The sequence below is a fragment of the Protopterus annectens genome, chromosome 1.part1, assembly GCF_019279795.1.
Source record: "Protopterus annectens isolate FY-2018-M chromosome 1.part1, PAN1.0, whole genome shotgun sequence".
Classification (NCBI taxonomy): Eukaryota; Metazoa; Chordata; order Ceratodontiformes; family Protopteridae; genus Protopterus; species Protopterus annectens.
In genome coordinates this window covers 212,318,615-212,341,163 of record NC_056726.1, presented here as the reverse complement: position 1 = coordinate 212,341,163, position 22,549 = coordinate 212,318,615, and positions in this window count along the sequence as shown.

The window sequence follows — 22,549 nt, the reverse complement described above, 5'->3', positions numbered from 1 at the left end:
GATGAGGTAAGAGTGCAACTGGGCATTCCTAGACTTGGAGAAAGTGGGTTCCCTTCAGAATCTCGAAATTCGAAAACCTCGAAATTCATATAGTCGAGACCATATGATCAAAGTTTTAGAATGTTGAAATTATGAATGGAGATCTGCATACAGTGTGGAATGGGAGATTTCCCCTTTCCTCACTGTAGTGCGATCCGCGGAGTTGGTATATTTAAGTAGTGGGGGGTGTGGGGGGTGCAGGGCGGCTTGCCCCCGTGCAGAAACATTTAAACATTTTTTTTTTTAATTTTGGATTTATTTCAGAATGTCGATATTCTAAAACATCAATCATATGGTCTCAATCATATGACATTCGATGTTTCAGAATTTCGAGATTCTTAAGTGAATCCAAGAAAGCATATGACAAGGTCCCAAGAAAGCTGATTTGGGCAGTCCTGAGATGGTTCAAAGTCACGAGAATAATGGTACGGTTAGTGCAGGCTGTGTACAAGAACCCAAATACAAAAGTATGAGCAATGTTCGACACAGAGGGATTCCCAGTAGGAGTGGATGTGCATCAGGCTTTAGCTGTGAGCCCAGTGCTATTCATACTGGTGATGCACTACATTAGTAAGAATGTTGGTTTTCTATGCAGACAATGTGGCATTACAAACAGACTCTGAACAGGAACTCCAGAACATGAAAAGGAAATGGGCTAGAACTGATTACAGCCAAGACAATTGTTATGGCAGCAAATAGGAGAAACCAGAAGAAGATGAAAATTGAAATAGAAGGTAAAACAGCTTCAAGTACCTAGGAGGGGTGGTTGGGGAAAAGAGAAATTTGAATGAGGCAATCAGAGCTACAATCAGAGGGGCTGCAGCCAAATGAAATAGAGTGTTGTGGTAGTTCTGTGGCAAAAGAATGCCAAAGAAGCTGAAAAGTAAGGTGTACAAAACAGTGCTACGTCCAGTACTTCTGTATGGTACAGAAGCTTGGGCAATGAATACACAGCAGCTGTGGAAGCCAGAGGTGATGAAGATGAAGTGTCTGAGATGGGGGTAGGATGCACACTGTGGGATAGACACAGAAATGATGACATTTAGAGCCAAATTAGCTCTAATAAAAAAAGAGCAGAAGCCAAATTAGCTCTAATAAAAAAAAGGGAGCATAAAGCAAAATGACATGGTCCGGGAACATGTGCAGGAAATCAGAATATGATTTGGTGGAGAACATCAGTGAATGACAGGAAGAAGGCAAAAGGAAATGAGGACATCCAGCAAAGAGGGATGGATTGTCTGAGAGAAGACCTGTAACAAGCGTTAGTGTCAAAGAAGGTAGGAGAGTGGTACAGAATCAAGAGACATGATGATGGTTGACATGACATCCTGACCCCATGTAGAAAAGTGTGAAAAAAAGGGGTTGATGATGGTGGTGATGATGCACAGGAAAACTGATCTTTTTTCAGATGACCTGGATACAAATGGACAATAGAAAAATATAGTATAGAGAAATATATTCAAAATTACAGAAAGTTTGACAGAAAATATAATATAATATAGCAGAAGACACAAACTGCATGAATTATGCAGAAAGAAATTGCAATATTCCATTTTTACAATATTGCTGCAGAGTATTTATAATGTGTCAATGCTTCCTTATTTACTATACAACCAAAAACACACAAAGGTGGAAATTGACAATCCAAGAATACAAAAACCACCACACCACTGGAGACCCTGGAGACTCTTGGAAACAGTAAAAATTAACTCCAAATAGAGTCAAACACTTTTATTACACTCTCATCAAACAGACTTCTTCAGAATAAAATCACCAAAATTTCACTCTCCTTTTATACAAAATTAACTAATCAATTAATTAATCAATTAAAACACTTAAAATACAATAGTAACCAATTTCAATATAGTTAAAACCAACTGAAGTTTTTTTACTATCATATTTTTATTCTCTTGTCTTTCAAAACACTTTTAAGATTAATGTTTTCATTCAAACCTGGAGGTTGATGAGCACATAATTTTATTTGCCACTTTGCTTCTACCATTTCTACTTTGTTTTTATATCTACCCTCTCTCAAATCATGTGGCACACACTCTATGACTGAGAATAAAAACTTTTTGTAACTAGGACACATTTTAGAATGTTTCTACAAAGCACTATTATCGTATTTAACCTTGATATTATATAGGTGTTCCTTGATACATTTCTCTAAGGTATGAGTAGTCATACCAGTATAGTAACTGGGACATCCAGAGCACACTGCAATGTACACCAGCCCTTCAGACTTATAAGTGTTATCTCTCATTTATATAAATTACAAAGTCTACGTTTTCTACTAACACAAACTTTGTCATGTTAATGTACCTACAAATGGTGCACATGCCACAGGTATACATACCCTTTTCTTTATCTGTGTGTGGCCTTTCAATAATCAAGGTGTTTTGTTTCTCTAGTATGCCTTTAAATTTCTTTGTTTTCTGGTATACACAACTAGGTTGCTGTTTTATGGTTTCATGTTTATGGTTTTGTGTGTGTGTGTGTGTGTGTGTGTGTGTGTGTGTGTGTGTGTGTGTGTGTGTGTGTGTGTGTGTGTGTGTGTGTGTGTGTGTGTGTGTGTGCACGTGTGTGTGTGTGTGTGTGTGTGTGTGTATACTTGTCTTCAATGTAAATGCTTAATATATGCTTTTAATATATATTATGTAACTGTATTGTACTTTTTAATGTCTTATTGAATGTTGATAGGTTTTAATGTAAGTATGTACTGTGAGTTGGGGCTGATTTCTAGGAGGGCAAGTGTTGTTGAGATTGTGGTCATGCTTTAAAATGTGCACATTAAATCTGATTTTAATTTTTTGTGAAACTTTTCAGTTGTCTATTATATTTTTATTTATTTTGAGTAATACATCATATTGCAAAGTTTGTTCCAGTTTCTGTGTATATGTGTAAGGAGGGGATATGACTGTGATTGCTGAGTACTGTAAGTTTGTTTATAAATGGGGGGAGAACTGTCAGTTGTTTTAATGTGTGTCCGTGGTCCTGTTACTACATTCTGTAGAGTATTTTTTTTTAGCAAACACAGGATGGTAACAATGTATTGCAGTGCAAACAATGTGGCGTTACATTTTCTTCATCTAAATTTTTCCTACATTACAACAACCATTGACATTCAAGTCATAGATTATGGCAGAAAATCAACATGACAAAACAAATCACAAAAAAAAAAAAAAAAAAAAAATATCATAGAAGGAAAAAGTTTCCTTTTGTGATCCAGTTACGCAAGTCAATTACCCAAGTCCCTTCACATCTTCAGAAATAGTTTGTCTGAATAGTGGCAATGTTACAGAAAGGCTTATGTGCAGAGTTAGGGTTAGGGGCAACTGTAAGGTTAGGGTTAACAGGCATTAGTAAGATGGTGCAAGGGGCTACACCACCTTGCATTCGCTTAGTTATCCTTTTGCTAACCCTAACCCACCTTGATGTGTGACTGAGGGGCAATGAGAGAAGTATTACCTTGGTATTTGTCTCAGATAGAGAGGGATATATTGGAATGAACAAAATCTGTGACAGTTGTTCACTTGTGGTACATAGTGGATAGGGTGGGGTCGAGGGAGAGAGGCAGATCTGATGAATTTTCCAGGTTGTGAGTATGTGAGACAGACCGTCTGCAGGTAGTGAAATGACTCTGATACTCCATAGGCACCAGGAAGTAGATGCATAACTGGTCACACCATCCCATTTCCTGTCATGGATTCATTAGGTTGTGACTTCTATGTGCCTTTAACATGTTGTTGTTGTTGTGGCATTCCAGTGCTATGAATTTATGGATTTTGAACACTGCCATCTCTCTGCCTCTCCTACAGGCACACGTGGGATGCATACATGACAACATACATGTATTTGCTTTCATTCTGTGCAAACACTCTTACCTGTAATGTCTTGCAGTACTGAAGTGTGGAATTGTCACATATTATCAGTTTTACACACTGATGTTTGTCTGCTTTCATAGGTGCAAAGGTCATGGAGTCCTCTGCTGTGGAAGATCATGCCTCCTTGAGACTTTCTGCTTCATTGTGCAAAAGCCAGCAGCCTTCCCATGGCTGCTGCTCCTATGCCCAACCATGGGTACCTGGCAGTTAGATCAAGGTCATGTATTGGTATCTCCCCAAAACCTCCTACCAGGGATTAGCGTGATGCAACACAGTGTGGCTGCCTGCACAGATATAGCCTACATGGTAGGCCATGATCATATGGCTCATCTCTGTCTTTGCCAAAAGGTGTTGGTGCCAGTGCCATTTTCTGGTTGAGAATATTCATAGTCTGTACTGTTGCCACTCACAGCCATGTCACTGCAGTGCAATGATATCTGTGGCAGCTGCTTCCCATGGAACTAGCACTGATCAAGCACTGAAAACACTTGGATACCTGCTTCTTCAGGAAGAATCACCCTTTCACAGGATAGTATAGCCACCTCCCCCCAAATCAACCAGCCATGTAACATACACACTTTCACATACTTAGTCTGCCCTTCTAGTGATGTGCTCTTTGATGATAATGTTACAGTACCCCTTCTTACCTGTACTGATGCCGACAACTGTACCCTGCCCTCAGTGCTATGTTACATGGCTTAAGTAATGTCTGCTGCATAGCATGGTCAGTCAGTGTACTGTACAGCATAGCCTCAGTGTAGTATTGCATACAACAGTTTAAATTTTTGTTATGTGTGTTCTGGCCAATAGTTGTGGACTGGATGCTGCCTCTTTGCCAGTAAGCAAGTATGCTGTGGCCATCTCTGCTTGCATGGTCTTCCCACTGAAGCTGGTTCCTCTGACAGCTTCTAAGACAACACCTCTTCCACCACTGGCTCCAGTTTGCCTGGCCTTCAGTGTCACTCCCTTGTTATAGTTATCTAAATATCACAATTATGTACAGCATTGTAAAGACAGCAAATATCTTGCTGTAGGTCTCTGGAGAATACTTCAACATGCCGCTGAAGGACTCTAGGCAACAGAAGTGGGCCTTCAAAAATTCAAGCATGTGCTCAGTAATGTTGTGGGTCTATGACAGTGCAAAGTTGTATGTTAGCTCAATCATGCTTCATTGGTATTATAGCAGTGTTATAATCCATGACTTTAGGGTGTATCTGGCATAGGAGATCCCTGTGGGAAGTCACTCCAAAGAAATCACTAATGTAGGTTTGATGTGTGTCAGATTTCAGAAATGTTCGATTTCCTGGGTGGCACACAGGCAATTGTATATACATACCATATGCGTTGCACACCACCTGGAAGTTTGTAGAGTGGAAACCCTTTTAGTTGATATATCAGTACCTATATGGATGAAGAAGGGCCTCAATAGTGATATGGGTCCAGTCAATGGTCCCTAGAACCTCAGGGAAATTAGCTGTTTCATAGAACATCCATATAGTGCTGTATCTATCCTATGCATTGCATGGAAACTATGCATACTCCAACACAACAAAACTCGTAGCAAGCACTAATAATCCTTAGCACTAGACCCCCCATACTGTAGAGAAGGACAAGGCTCTCTATTCGACCTTACCAGCCAATCAGTAAAACAGCTCACTGTACCTATCCAGGCATGTCCAAAGGGCAGTTTCAGGTGTACTCTCTGGTCCAACTGGTGAATCTGGGCATTTTGAGGCAGTTACAACTGCCTCATGTACACAGACAACCCTCTCCTCCTACCACCAAGCACTAATACATGTGAGAGATGCAATTATACAGCCAAACTGGAGGCTAAGCTCTCTCAACCCAAGACTGGACCAGACAGTCAAGAGGAAAAGGGAATTACTTGTATCACACCACCAGTCTCACATAGACCTATGAAACCAGCACCAGCAAAAAACACACATAAATACACAAAAACATACTCGGTGGCTCTAAATAAAAATCTGAAAAAGCAACAGAGACCTCCAAAGCAGACATCCAAGCAACCTCCACCCCCCAACACAATACATGAAACACATACTTCACAAAACCAGTGTACCACGCAATCACAGCCCTTAAGGCAAAATAACATACCCAACACACGAGTAATAGGTGACTCTATAGTCAGGCACACTAACGTCCCACACACCAAGCTGAACAAGGAGAAGGTTACTGTTAGCTGCCTGTTGGGTCCCAGGATCTGCCACATAACACAAGCACTCAGGTCACTCCAGAACAAGTACAAATATGACAATGTCATTGTCCATGTTGGTGTTAATGACCTGAGCCGTAACTCCCTTGACTACATGAAAAGAGACATGGAAGAGCTCTCTGATCACATGGCCCAGGCCGGTATGACCCTGACCCTGAGTAGCATCCTGCCCTCACCAAGAATGATACCACGGTATAAAGAAAAAAATTATCAGTTTCAACAATTGGCTAAGCTTCTGGTGTCATTCAAAGGGGATCCAGTGTCTGTCAGCCGGGGATGACATGCTCGGCAAGCCATGCTGCTTCACTAGAGATGGCTTGCACCTGTCACCCTTAGGCTTTTGAATACTGGCCAAGGCTCTTGCCACCCCCATAGTGCCTTTTTTAGCCAAGACTCAAAAGACAAACCCACCACTGTAAATAGCACAAGTAACAAAAAACTGAGGGTAATGCTACTGAATGCCAGAAGTCTAAACCTCAAAATGCATGCACTCGAGGCACTCCTCAGTATGGAGAAAATTGATATATGTGCAGTAACAGAAACCTGGTTTAAGGATCCAGAGAGCACCCCAGCACTACCAGGCTACAACTCATACCATACACTTCGGCCACAAAACCCAGACCAAAATGCAAAAGGCGGGGAGCATATCCATATTCATCAAGGATATCCACACCTACAAATTAGTGGCACAGCACGATGCTTCAGAGATCATCCACATTCAACTAACAACGGGCAAAACTGCAATTCAAATTGTAGCTTGCTACAGATCACCCACCATGTCCCAGGACCCCCATTCCACATTTCTGGAAACACTGGGAAACATAAAGGACCTACTAAACACATATTAACTGGGAGAACTACTCAAGTACTAACTCCCTTGCCCTACATTTCCTAGAATTTATAAACTCAAATGCCCTGGATCAACTTTTCAACACCCCCACCAGAGGTGACAACATATTGGACCTGGTCATCACCAACATGGGTGACCGGTCCTCCACACCGGAGGTCAACCCCTCGCTGGTTAGATCTGACCATAAACTAATCACTCTGGATATCCACATTCCGGCCCCACCCCCGGTCAATGAAACCACCGTGGAAAACTTTTCAAAAGCAAACTTCACATTATGTAAGACCAAGGTGGAAAGTTTCAAAGCTCCCTTGCTAAAGGATAATGCTGCCCATGCTACAAAATCCTTTACTAATGCACTCTACGGGCACCTACAAGAATGCATGGATCATGCTATCCCAAACAAAACCAAGACTCACTCCTTCAAGAAAAGGAAACCAGTCTGGCGGACCCCTGCGAAAAGAGTAAAATCCCAAGAAGGGAAGACATCCCTGATCAGTATCAGCAAGAAACTACGATCCCCTCATAAAATCATCCAAGGCTTGCTTCGAAAGAAAAATTGCCAAGGACTCCAAAGATAACCACAAGGCATTCTTTAGCTATGTCAAGAATCTCAGTGGCAATTCTCAGATCTGCTCTGCTCGGAGTTAGTGCAGAATAGCACAAAATATACTGAACCGATTGATATCGACAACATCCTGGCAGACAGGTTCAGTGCAAACTTTACACCCCTCTCACCCCCAAAAGGATCCATAACCATATCAGAAGAATGTAGTGCCCCTGAAATCACAGACACTCAGGTTAAAACAGCCCTCTCCAAAGCCAAGAACACAGCATCAATGGGACAGGACGGTGTCCCAGACTGCATCCTACATAAGCTCAAAGATGAACTAACCCCTCACCTAAACACACTGTTCAAACTAAGCATCTCCACAGGCTACATACCCATAGAGTTGTGAACAGCAATGGTTATTCTGCTCCACAAAGGTGGAGCCACAACAGACCCCAGGAACTATCACCCTATAAATCTGACTAGCCTGGTCTGCAAGGCTATGGAGCACATCATCATGGATCTCATTAACAGAGACATTGGGAACCTCCAAACACTGGACCCTACCCAGTTCAGCTTTGTTAAGGGCAGATCATGCCTCCTAAACCTGGTGGACTTCTTTGAGACAGTTACCAAGGCTACAGATGAGGGAAAGGTGGTCCACACAACCTACCTAGACCTCGCAAAGGCCTTCGACACCATTCCCCATTCTGGTATTATAGACAAGTTCACCAGCCTGAACATAAACCCCTACATCATGAGATGGGTTGCCAACTGGCTCACGGACAGAACCCACATAGTAAGAGCTGCGGGAGCTAGGTCTGACTCTAAACCGGTTACAAGTGGCATTCCCCAGGGCTCAGTCCTAGGACCCCTCCTGTTCAGCATATACTTCACAGAGGTACAGGCAAGCATAGGAGGACTATGGTTGTCCAAGTTCGCAGATGACTGCAAACTAGGGGCATAACTGACTCTCCAGCTGAGACAGACATCCTCCAAAAGGGTCTCACTGAGGCAGATACCTGGTGTCAAAACCATGGCCTCAAGCTAAATGCCAAAAAGTGCATAGTTATCCCCTTTGGAAAAAACAAAGTACCATCAAACTACCACATAGGTGGTAGCCCCCTAAATAAGGAAGATGTAATAAGGGATCTGGGGACCCAAGTAGATAGTAATCTCTCCTTTGATAATCACATTGCCAAAGTTTTTAGAAAATCCTTCTATGTGGCCCACCTATCCATATCAAAAGAGGTCATTGCACCCCTGTACACATCACTCATCAGACCCATCATAGAGTACAGTGCCCCATTTGAGATCTCTACCTGACATACAAGGCCATGCCCAACCCAGAATTGATGGACATGCTCCACCTAAAGAAAACCATATCCCCTCGAGCCACACGCTCTAGGGATCTAAACCTCACCACAACAATAAATAGGATGTGCTGGGGGGATAGATTCCTGTCCCAGAGACTTCCCATGCTCTGGAACAAGATTCCAATCTACATTAGGCAGAGCTCCTCACTAACCCTCTTCAAGAGAAACCTTGACGAGTGGATGGGAAACAGAAAGTATACCCCGGGGATCACTTCAATGGCTCTGTTGGACAGTGGCACAAGGAACTAATCTAAGGGGGAGGTGAAAGCCAACACATTCCAGCTAGGCTTATAAATGGCTTTGGGCAGATAGCCTAGTACCTACCTATGAGCCTATGAACCTATGAACACATGTGCAACATGACATTAAGGAAGTGGTGTAGTATTCATGTTGCAGATGTCTGGGATATACTGACCATTTCCCTTGATGGCAAAGAGAATGTCCATGTTGAAAGGATGGTGAATGTTACACATACCTTAGTGTCCACAGAGAATGGCATTCCATGCACCCGATGAGATTCCATGATAGGGTGGCATATGACTACAACCACTAATATGGTATTGATCCAAATAATAGCATTCAGCTATGTCTGGGTTTTGGAGATACTGGTATGATAGCAGCAGTTAGATCCATCTGTGATGTGGAAGGCAGTGATGTGCACCATTATCATCACTGACTGTGAGAATGTCCCCTAAAGCTTCAGCTAATGCAGATGTTAGTCCTCACATCTTAGCGTGATCTCTTTCCCTGTTCACAAAGAAATGATGGTATACACATTTGTTATCTGACATGGCTCATTGCTCACTTTTTATGTTTCTGAATCACTCCACCATGTTGTTTATCCTCATTTAGTTTCTTACCATAATGCTGCTCTTTTCTCAACCACTATACAGTCATTTATATATGATGCGGACCAGGCTATTTCACCAGGTAGTGAAACTGGGCTACCTATGACTTTCAATAAGCCCTACCCTGCATATTGCAGTTCACCACACAATTTCACCTGTTGCATTGTGCTGTTTGATTCTGAATCCCAGGCACTATCTCTTCCTGAAAGGCTGTATTTTTAGGGCAAAGGAATGTAATTGCACATTTAAATTATAATAAGGCTTATAAATATATAGTAGGTAGGGTTGCCAGCTGTCCGTTTTTTGACCAGACTGTCCGGTTTTCAGACAAATTACCCGGTTAAAAAAATTAACCAAAACCAGACTCGTGAAGTCCGTTTTATTTTTTTTGCCAGCAGAGCGAGGAGAGGAGAAAGTAAATGTATCCAGCTTGAACGAGAGCATTTTTAGTGAAGAGAATGTATTATGACAGACAGTACATGAATGATATGCATTACTTACATAACATACTTAACGCAGACAGTGCAATTACTGCCGCCCGTGTTCTCTCCCCTTTTCCTTTAAGTACAGCTTAGTTAGTCATCATCAATCAACTCTGAGAAAAGGGAAAGTCTGTGCTGTGTCAGTACAGTACAGGATGATGACAGTAGTGAGTCTGACATATGTATATATATATATATATATATATTTATTTATTTATTTTGTTAGCATATGCCTGCCTCTGTGTGATGGAGGGAAGGATCTGTGTAAGATTGTAACTATGGGCTGTGGCACACTTAGCAGGATCAAGGAGATGATGAGGGTTTGAGAGTCAGGGCCCAGGCCAGGGGTCAGTATAATTTTTATATGGTATATATTGAGTATTAAGTGTGTGTGAGAGAGAGAGGGGGAAATAATAATAATAATAATAATAATAATAATAATAATGTAGGGCATCAGATTAGATTTTGGTGTTTAGGGCAGCCAACACAACTACTCACATTCTTCTTCTTTCAGCTGCTCCCATTAGGGGTCGCCACACAGCGGATCATCTGTTTCCATTTCTCCCTGTCCTCTGCATCCTGCTCTGTCACACCAACCGCCTGCATGTCCTCTCTCACCACATCCATAAACTTTATCTTAGGCCTTCCTCTTTTCCTGTTACCTGGCAGCTTCATCCTTAGCATCTTTTTCCCAGTATACTCTGCATCCCTCCTCAGCACATGTCCAAACCAATGTAATCTTGCTTCTCTGGCTTTGTCTCTAAACCTTCCAACCTGGGCTGACCCTCTAATATACTTATTCCTAATCCTGTCCACCCTCTTCACACCCAGTGCAAATCTTAACATCTGTAACTCTGCCATGTCCAGCTCTGACACCTGCCTTTTTGTCAATGTCACTGTCTCCAACCCATATCACATACATAGCTAGTCTTACTACCCTCTTGTAGGCCTTCCCTTTCACTTTTACTGATACTCGTCTGTCACAAATCACTCCTGACAATCTTCTCCACTCGCTCCATCCTGTCTGTACTCTCTTCTTCACCACTCTTCCACACTCAACATTACTCTGAACTGTTGAGCCCAAGTATTTAAACTCATCCACCTTCGACACCTCTACTCCCTGCATCCTCACCATTCCTCTATCCTCCCTCTCATTCACACACATGTATTCTGTCTTAGTCCTGCTGACCTTCATTCGTCTTCTGTCTAGAGCATATTTCCACCTCTCCAGGTTGTCCTCCACCTGTTCCCCATTCTCTACAGATCACAATGTCATCTGAAACATCAGCAACTGCTCACATTATGGTATGAAATAAAATATTAGTAAAAATAGAATAATTCATTTTACGATGAATCTCGTCAAAGCCGAATGGCTTTCCATGAAGCTAAGGAAAGTGTTAAAATCCCGGCCAGTGACAATAAAAGTACCCACTGTCTGCTAACAAGAAGTTAAAATACTCCACAAAGATACCTCTTATGGACTTCACCAAAAAGCGTTCTGCAAAAGTTTTGTTTTGTGGTTTGATGGCCTTCACCGAAAACTCGCACCTGAATCGCAGACATTAGGTTTCTGAAACTAAAAGCACCTGGAGATAAAGAAGTAGGAAAAGAAAGTCTTTTAGAGAATGAGCCAGAACCTTCTAACCAGCGAAGGTTAAAAACTAAAACAAAATAGTATCACTTCACTAGTGTGGTTGTAGTCCACAGACACAGATTACTGCTTAACTTTCAAAGGGTACCTTTAAGAAGCACACCTACCTTGAATGTTATTAAGGTAAAGCAAATGAACCTTACAGGGGGCTAATCTAACAATATAAATTTTTATTTAATGTCTTAGTACTAAGCTACACCATGGCTTACTTCCAACTTCAGATAATTAGCAATCCTTAAATGAGGCAGCAATGCACAATTTACCTTTGAGTAGTTTGTATGAAACAGAATACAGTCACAGTGACTTCAAACAATCCCCATAGGAGAGATGGTGAAGACCTTGAATGTTCCTTGTGGTTTCTTTAAACCTAGCTAAACTTCCCATTCCAAACTGTGCACCTTGTGTCTATGAGGTAAACATCTTAAACAGTATGCTAACCCCTGACTTTCCACTTCTTTTCAAGAGTTTTGGTAAAAGGCAAAAATAAAAGGATTGTTTATTAAATATAACTGTAATTCACTTAAAAACTTAAAATAAAAGAAAGTTTGCATCAAAAGCATTTTTGAGCAAATAACAAGTATGACATTACAATGCCTAACATTGCTAATTGGGAAATCCATGATAATTTACCAGAAAAGTTAGCAATTATACAAGGAGCAGGCAGAATATAAGGCAAAATTGGGAACATTCTACCAAATCAGAGAACTTGAGAAGTATGTTTGTCTTCATAGCATCAGTTACCTAATGTATGTTGGTTTTGTTAACAGAAATGGTCTGTCTGGAGAAAAGGTGGTGCATTAAACTTAAATAATGGTAATAATTAGTGTTATGGACTTTATTTCAGAAAATATATATTGATTCACATTAAAAAACTTTGCCAGGATCTCCTTGTGTTCTGACTGAGTGTGCTTCTCAAACAATCTGGAAATATAGAGCTGATAAATATTTTTTTGGCACTTTTTAACTATTCAGCATTGAATAAAACAATAATTGAATTCAGTTCAGAATACATTTGGAATAAATTGCATTTATTTAAACTGTATTTGTTTTATTATTGCTACACACTCAAGTGTGCTAGCTCGCATTGCACAGTGTGCACTTAAATTGTTTTTAGTGCTGTTTTAGCTGCTTTTCTGTAAAAAAAAAAATTCTAATCTTGTTTCCAGCCTTCTAGCTTATCAGTGGGACTCTGGGACACCGTGGTGTGGGAATACCCGATGCTATTAGACAGTAGACTCTGCCAGTATAGCCTTGCACCAGTCCAGGGACACACACTAACAAGCAGATGTTCCTTTCATAAGAAACAGATACTTCAGTGATGCAAAAGTAGTTGCACAGTATCTGTGTAGACTCTTTATTAACGCAGCTTTTTGTCTTTAAGTTTAACTAACTCATTATATGTCTGCCGTCACTGTCTGCAGGTACTTATTAACACTGTTATTATCGAAGACATGAATAACGGTGTCCGTGTCAATGATAATAATGAGAGTTTTGGCAGCACAACTACACGGTCAGACCGGTCTACCCCACCAAAGAAGCGAAAACAAAACATCTGTTATTATAATGCAGAGTGGGAAAGAGAATTTTCATGGATACAAAAATGCATAGAAGATACAAAAGCTAGATGCAAGCTTTGTGCAACATCATCCACTGTTGCATATGATGGAAAAAAAGCATTTACAGCACACCAAAGCACCAAAAAGCATACTACTTGTTCCCAAGCTAGTGCGTCATCTCAACGAATTAAGGCATTTTTCACATCGCCAAACAGTACGGCATCTCACAAAGTATCCCTAGCGGAAATTGCTGAAGTGTATCATGGAATTAGACATCATATTTCGTATAATGCACAGGACTGTGGTATCAAAGTTATGAAGTCTGTAATTGATGACTCAGAATCATTAAAAAGAAGACCTGCGGCCAAACAAAAGTTTCCGCAATAGTCAACAATGTTTTGTACCCATTTTCACTAGAAGTTGTCCTTAATAAGTTACATGCTGGTTTGCCATTTTCCATTGCTACTGATGCATCTAACAAAGGAAACCATAAATTCTATCTGGTTGGTGTTCAGTTCTTCACCCCGCAGAATGGAATTTCTTTCCGTGTTACTGACTTTTACGAGGATGCATTAGAAGACTCTAAGTACGTTAAGAATCAACTCTGTCGTGTTTTAACAGAATGTAAATTGTCTTGGCAAAATGTTACCGCTTATGCCAGAGATAATGCATCGGTAAACTATGGCATAAACAACTCCATTTATCAGAAGTTAGTTTCAGAGGAGAATTCTGAAATTATTGCAGCACACTGCAATGACCACATTATGCATAACTGTGTTAAAAATGCTTTAAAGGTCATGTCATTTGATGTTAAAAGTTTTGTCATGAAACTGTTCAGTAACTCTGCATTGAGGCGAGCAGAAGTGAAGAGCTGCTTTGATTTTTATGAGTCTGAATACCACGAGATAATCAGACATGTTCCAACCTGCTGGTTGAGTTTGTTCAAGGCTCTTGACCAAATTTTGCTGTGCTGGATGCCTTTGAAAATGTATTTCTTGTCTCAAAGAGAAGCTGATTATCCGAAAGTGATATGGAAAATGTTGAAGGACCAAGAAACAAACTGGCACCAAATGACAGCCCAACAAAGTCGGAGCTGTATCTATATTTTACACACTTCTTTATGTCATCCTTTCAAGAGACAATTTTAAAGCCTGAGAACAAATCAACAACAGCTTGTGAACTGTATTGTATAATGGAACAGTTTAAGCTGTCTCTGCAGCATAGAACTGATGACAAATTTTTTGGTATGAAGGTAGCATTTGCTCTGCACAAAAGTTATCTACCACAGCAGTTCATTGAGAAGTTCATAACTGAAGCTCTGAAGGTGTACACGCGAGCAATGACCTATTTGAACAAATGGTTTGCATTTGAACATTCTCCGTATCGTCACTTCAAGTCACTGTCTTTGACCAGTGTCACAAGATCACCATCGCTTGATGAAGTGATTGACATTTGGATGCAAACACCTCTATCCACCCACCGTCCATCTGACAGCCTGCACGATGAAGTGCGAGCTCTTAGTGAAGTGTTCAATGTTATCCATAGCTGTGCAAGCACAGCTGAGGCTTGGTGTAAGTTTTTGAGCAAGAATCTGCACCAAATATTTTGAAACTTGTTCAGAACATTCTGTCTGTTCCCGTCTCGAATGCATCCGTTGAGTGTGTGTTTAGCGTTATGAATAACATTTAGACAGATGAATGAAACAGACTTACGCCAGAATCGGTTAAAAGTGAACTGTCAGTTTTCTTTAACCTGCCATATTCCTGCTGTTATTTCACAGAACAAGCGCCTGATCAAGGCTGCTCAGTCGGACTCCAAATACCACAAACGTGGAACCTCAACTGAACTATGCACTATTCCTAACAGACTCTAAAAACGGACACTCCTACACACAGTGCCCAAACTGTGACCACATTCCAACTATGAATGTACAGTACAAGTGCATGCAAAGTATGGCCGTACAACTCCCTGACCATCACCACAGACACAGACCAGAGCTGCTCCACAAGAGTTCAGACAGAATGAAAGAACAGGTCTTTGGGAGCATAATCTGTTGTCCACCCTCTCAGTCCATATAGGTGAAGGATGGTCTCAAGTCACAAAGTTTGAAAGTTATGATCAAAAAAATTCCACAGGCACAGTAGCACATAGTGACAGAGGTTACAACTGTTTCAAACCCTCAGGTCTACACAGTTCAGTCCCATCCACTGGTTACTGTATAAAGTCTGAATGTTCTGAGTGAGCTTTCTTTGTCTACTTTAGTCTGTTCCTGCCTTCCAAAAATAAATTAGCTGATTGACTATTTTAGAGTCTGTACATATTTGTTTTTCCTTGCTCTTGTGGCCTGGGTCATGGTTGAAAAGGGTCAAAGGACCAGTTCATTTACTCAGCAAATGAATAATGCACAGAAGTTAGCCTACTCCAACGCAAATATTAGGCTGCATAATTGACAGATTTCTAACAACATTTATTTACATCAGGAAGTAGCAACCACAGCAAAGCAGGCCAAACTGAACTGAGTCTAATGGATTTGTTGTCAAGACTAGCTCTGAATAGGTTTCCCTACAAGTTTGCAAAGGACAACTGGCCATTTTATGAATGGCCAAATGTCTTTGCCCAACACGGTTCAGTTTCTGAATGAAAATTCGGCAAACTGAGCTGTGTGAAGGAAGGCGGAGGTACAATGAGGAAGAAGTAGAAGGATGGAGTAGGTTACTAGGGAACAAGAGGAGGAGTTAAGGAGTGAGAGTGAAAAAAAGACATCTATGACATGGCACGAAACCACCAGTGAAATCTGGGGAAATGCTTTAGACACTGATTAATGTGAATGAACAACTCGTATGCAACCAATGTTTGAGTTGCTTATTTACATTTTTTATAGGACATTGCTCATGTACAAGGAACACTTTTTAAAATATTAGCGATGTTAACCTGAAAGTTGACAAAATAACTGGATGTGTGAGCTGCACCTATCGCTTTGGCATGTACTTGACCAGGCACATACAACAGCTGGAACATATTTAAAGCTTCCTTACTAGAAGAATCCGGTGTCTAAACACATTGTCTTATACAGATCTCCTTAAAGCCCTATCACTATACCGGGTCTCCTACAGGTTACTGAGAGAGAATGTCTGGCATACAAGGCATCCTTGGATCCAGCACTGATTGATGGACCTTTTTGGCATCCACAAAACGAACAGTATCAGAACCATTAGATCCAAAGAATTAAATTTTGCTTGTGACATAAATAGGCCATGTGATGTTGATGAGACACAAATGTGTCTCAGAGAGGGTCCCCGTGCACTGGAACAAGCTTCCCATCCATGTGAAGCAGAGTCCATCCCTAGGCTAGCCCTATTTAGGCATAACACTGAGTCTTTGAACAATAGGTGGGAAATTAGTAATCACCCTGTTGCCATTGCCAATGTACAATGCCAACTATCTGTTTTTTTCTGGACTATCCACACAAATCAAACCAATTCTCTGCTCTGATAGTCAGGAAAACACTGTACAAACTCCATTTTTCTGTTTCACAAAAGGAAACAGACTATCAATGTGTGTTACAATTGGCTGATTTACTATGCTTTTTTACAGAAAAGCATAGTAAATCGGCTGAAAGCAGGCATCCGGAACAGAAAAAGAGGGTGTTCCCATCAGCTGGTGTCACCATGATGTCACAAAATGGGCGTGGCATGGATGGGAGAGTGGGTGGGAATGGGTGGAGTTATGGGTGATCCGAGGGGCATGACCTTAGTCCAGTTTTAGCCACAAAGAAACATGGAAACCCTAATAGTAGGTGTAGCCTTACAGGTAAATACATTTCTAAATTATTTAAGTGTTTGCAGGCATTGTTCAGAAGAATATAATAAGACATTCTAATAAGTAATTACAGGCACATTCCTTCCTGCCAAATATATTGCAGTTCTGTACCTCTGCATATCTCAAAGTAAAAATGTCTTGTGTTCCTTTGAGAAGTTATTTTCACCTTTTGAAATTTTCACATTTACCAGAGACATTAGTTCTCATCTACATATAAACCAACAAATCACAGTCTTTTTCTAATAGACTGCATTTTTAGTACAAAGTATAGAAAAATCACTTTAAATGCAAATAAAATGTATAAATATACAGGTTCAGTCTTAAAAGGATAGGCTTTAATGTTTAAGTGTTTGTTGACATTATTCAGAATAGTATTATGACAAAACCTCTTAAGAAATACTGCATTCACAGCCCACCCTGTAGAAAACAAGACTTTAAGCACTCACAAAAGTTTATCAAAATCTACACTCACTCAGAAACATTTTTCAAGTCACGGTAAGCAACTGTGTATCCAGATGTATGGTGTAGGTGATTTAGAGTCACAATGAATGAGTGGGGCCCAGAAATCCCATTGCCTGGACAGTATGCTAATATCTGCATATTGACATGATAATGAGCAACAATGTTAACATGAGGGGACTTCATGGATGCAAATGAGGCTAAACAATATGGTGGAGCTATCCAGACTAGACTGATTAGTTGCACTAGCTCCAGAGCTATTGACCACTGTAAAATCCTGGATATACAGGAAGTGAATCAGAGGAATGATGTACTGGGTAGCCACAGCATATACAGGCTTGTTTATAATAATATGGGTTGGAGACGGCGGCATTGACAAAAAGGCAGGAGTCAGAGCTGGACATGGCAGAGTTAAAGATGTTAAGATTTGCACTGGGTGTGATGAGGATGGACAGGATTAGGAATCAGTACATTAGAGTGTCAGCTCATGTTGGACAGTTTGGAGACAATGCCAGAGAGGCGAGATTGTGTTGGTTTGGACATGTGCTGAGGAGGATTGCTGGGTAACCCTGCTAATTCTAGTTTCTAATTCTAACGCTACCTTTTTTTTCCAGTCAGCACGGTCTAAACTCCCTCCCACCCAGAAAAGCAATCAGCCCATTGTAAACAGCTCAGCCGTGGACCTAGTCTCCCAGAAAATGTGCTCAGTGCTATTAAGTGTATGTAAGCTCCTGTGATTATTTATAATACTAAGATAATCCATTTCCTTATCTGCGCTACAGAATTTGTACTTAAACTCCATTTAGTTGTGGTCTACCTGAGTCCTGACAGTGTGCACACTTGCAGGGATACCACAATTTCCCCAGTAGGTGGCAGCAAACCTCCATAATATTTCTCTGACTATCCAGTACCTAACACAACCTAATTAAGATATTTTTGGCGTTAGCCATCCTAAAGGTGCCCTTTCCAGGTATAGCAGCCCTCTGATCACATCTACCTTATGTGTCATCCTATACTTTTACCTATCTACTTATTTAACTACAAAATATCAGCAGTCACTACAACACTGTCAGTGTTCTGCCCTCACCTCCGCTCACTGATACTTTTTTTTGGTGCTCACCTCTGCTGGGGGTCTGTATCCACTCCATTCGCCCTACGGGCTCACTCTGCTCCCCTACATTAAACCCCAAATCTCACCCACCCCCACTACACCTAAACTTATACTTCTCCTTAGTCACCTGGCATACTTCCTGCTCCAATCATCTGTCCTAGCTAATTCTCCTACTTGAACTCCACACCCATACTAGAATTTACACACCACACCCCCACCTCCACCTTACAGCAACAAACACTACTTAAATCTTTCAAAGATAAATTACAATGAAAGTCCTGCTATCCTTGCTCCTACTAGCGCTCACCTCCCTGTCCTACATTACATCCATGCAAATTAGCTTACCCACAGACTGCACCTCATTCCACACAACACATACTGGAAAACACACAAACTCCCACATAAATTATACAGTCTGTTTGACACTATTTAGCATTAGTATCATGCTACACACTCCTAACATCCACCTATCTACAACTATCAATAAGAAAGCAGTATATGTATCCCTCTCAAACCTAACCTATGCTATCAAACACATATTCAAACTCCGTAAAAGACTCCTTATCGCTGGTGACATACACCCAAACCCAAGGCCTTCCTTCACTGACCTCCCCAATAAAGATCAATCTGATCTACTAATAATCAATATCAATACTAGAAGTATTTCCAATAAACTCCAGGATCTCCATGCTTTTCTTACTCATTACTCTCCTGACATTCTAACGATTACTGAGTCCTGGCTGAAACCACATATCCCTAGCGATGAAATTCTACCACCAGGTTACAACATCTTAAGGCTAGACAGAAAAGATAGGAAAGGTGGTGAAGTTGCAACTCTATTCAAAAGTGAAATAAATCTCCAGCCATTTCATACCCCTTTGCCAACATTTCAAAATGCCGAAACCATAGGCGCTATCCCACCAATAAACAGTGATAAAAAAATTAACATCCTTTGCTGCTACATTCCTCCTGGAAATAACTCTCCAGCCATAGAAGAAATCCTTCAGTGGCTGAATTAAAACTCCCCTCAAGAAACAATTTTATTAGGTGACCTCAATACTGACTGGCAAGCCTGCAAATCCAACAACCCCACTAATAATATTAACGTCTATGGTTTCACACAACTATTTCAAGAACCCACCAGAATAGACAAAAAAAACCATAAACAAACCATTATTGATTGGACACTAGTAAATAGCCCCAAACATCACTATCAGACTGGATGCTTACCTGATGTTCTCAGTGACCATCTCCCCACTTTCCTTCTAAGGAAACGAACCAATACTCCTAAACCCATAACCTACAGACACATCAGGGATGATCGTAACATAACCCCAGACAACCTAAACAACATTCTACAGCAATGTAACTGGCAGCCTCTAAAAACCCTACACCTAGATCAGGCAGTAGGCTATTTTAATAATATGTTTATCTCACTTCTAAATTCCATTGCACCATTAAGAAAGATAAAAACCAAAGCAAACTATGCTCCATGGTTAAGTAGGGACACAAGAGCCCTACTAAAAACCAGAGACAAGGCCTGCAAGCAATGAAAACAAGAAAATTCCGATCATACCAAGCAAAACTGTAAACAACTTAGGAATCTAGCCAAAAAAACAAACTAAACTAGACAAACAAAACTACTTCCTAGGTCTCCAAAACAAACACTCAAGAAATCTCCAAAAATGTTGGCATAGTATCAACTCCCTACTAAAACCTGGAACAATTGCTACCCCCACCTCTACCTCCTTCTATACTAACAGCAAATATATATCTTCCCAGCTTAACTGTCATTTCATAAACTCAATCCAAACTCTGTCCAACCAACTAACGAACATTAATAACTTACCAGCCACAACTGTTGGGTACCCTCCTAGCAGCTCTGCCAACCAACCATTCTTCTCTCTCTCACCTGTCCCTACTTCTAAAATTAGAAAACTCCTCCTCAAACTAAAACCTACCACACTTGCAGCAGACGGTATACCTGCTAACTTTTTAGAGATAAGAATTATAAAATTCATGGCAAGTACACTTGTGGAACTAAAGGAGTGGTCTATTCAGCTTTTTGCCAAGAATGCGCTGCTTTCTATATAGGAAAAACAGAAAGAAAAATTAAGCAGCGCATCTACGAACATCAGTATGCCATTAGCAAGAATGATACCACCAATGCTCTTGCAAGGCATACTATAGAGTTTCCAGAACATAAGCTCAAATTTGCCATATTAAAACATGTAATAGTTGACCAGAGAGGTGGACCCTGGCAACTAAAATTGGAAATGGAAGAACTATTTTGGCAAATTAGAACCACAGCGTATGTACCTCCAGGGCTTAATGAGTATGTCTCTGTTAAATGTATTCCTAAATACCTTGCCCTGAAGAGGTAGTCACTCTGCATGTAATTTTATAAGCTTGGGTTTTAAGCCCTTACTTATTAATTACTATCGGAATGCAATTCTCCTTTAGGATAACATATACAATGTGTTTTATATATCTTTAGTATACCATCTTATTTATATTAATATAGTATTTTAGGTAAATAGTATTTAGTCACTTTTTGATAAATGACTGTTAGAAGTCACAGTTTCTTGCAAGTTTTTAACTACATAGTTTTGGAATATTTAACTAGATTATGTTTATTGTGGTTATTATTTTTACTGCTATATTTGGTTTATCGCCCTGAGTGTTGCAAGGTTAATATTAGGTTAATATTAGCTTATTATATATTTAAATGAATGTTTCTTATACGCTAGGCTCATTTGGACTGCATTATATTAGGTAAGGTTTTTCAGATTCTGGAGTTTAGAGATGCTTTTAAAAAAGCTGCTGTCTTGTAACGTGCCTTTTCGTACACTTGGTATTATGTGTCCTTGTTTTTCTTTAAGAATATTTATGTTGTAATGGTTTTAATTGAATAATTGAGTTTTTTACTTTTTTTTTATAAAATGTGGCTTAATTGGTTTGCACTTTGTCTGAAGAAGGAGAGGTATTGTCCGCTCCGAAAGCGCTTATTAAACAGTCAGTTTTCATTTAGATTGCTCTGTCTCTTTTTCACCTTTTTGCTTTTACACAGTTTGTTGGTTTATTTGGTTTCATACCTGCTAACTTCCTAAAATAGCAGCTGACTCCCTATCATGTCCTAATAGTAGTATAATCCTAATAAAAAGGTCCATTCAGGAAGCTTATGTGCCACAACTATGGGAAATATCCTACATTATACCTCTTCACAAAAGTGGCAAATCTTATGACTTTTCCAACTGTCAGCCTATAGCTATACTTTCCCCCTTATCTAAGCTCCTAGAGAAATGCATACATTCACAAGTCATGCAATTCCTGAATACTAACAATCTTCTCTCCTCCACCCAACACGGATTCCACCGTCACCATAGTACAACGTCTGCTCTTCTTTCCTTCACCAATCAGGCTAATCATCATAGAAACAACAACAACTATGTATCTGCTACCTTTTTAGACCTCTCTAAAGCATTTGACATGGTCTCACATCCTAAACTATTGGATGCTCTTCACTCTCTATCCTTTACTTCTCCTACTATCTCCTGGTTCAAAAGCTGCATATCAGACAGACAACAATCTGTACAATGGCACAATGAACTATCCCCTCCTCTCCCTAACACTATAGGAGTACCACATGCTCAATATTAGGCCCACTACTCTTCTCTATCTTTACAAACAATCT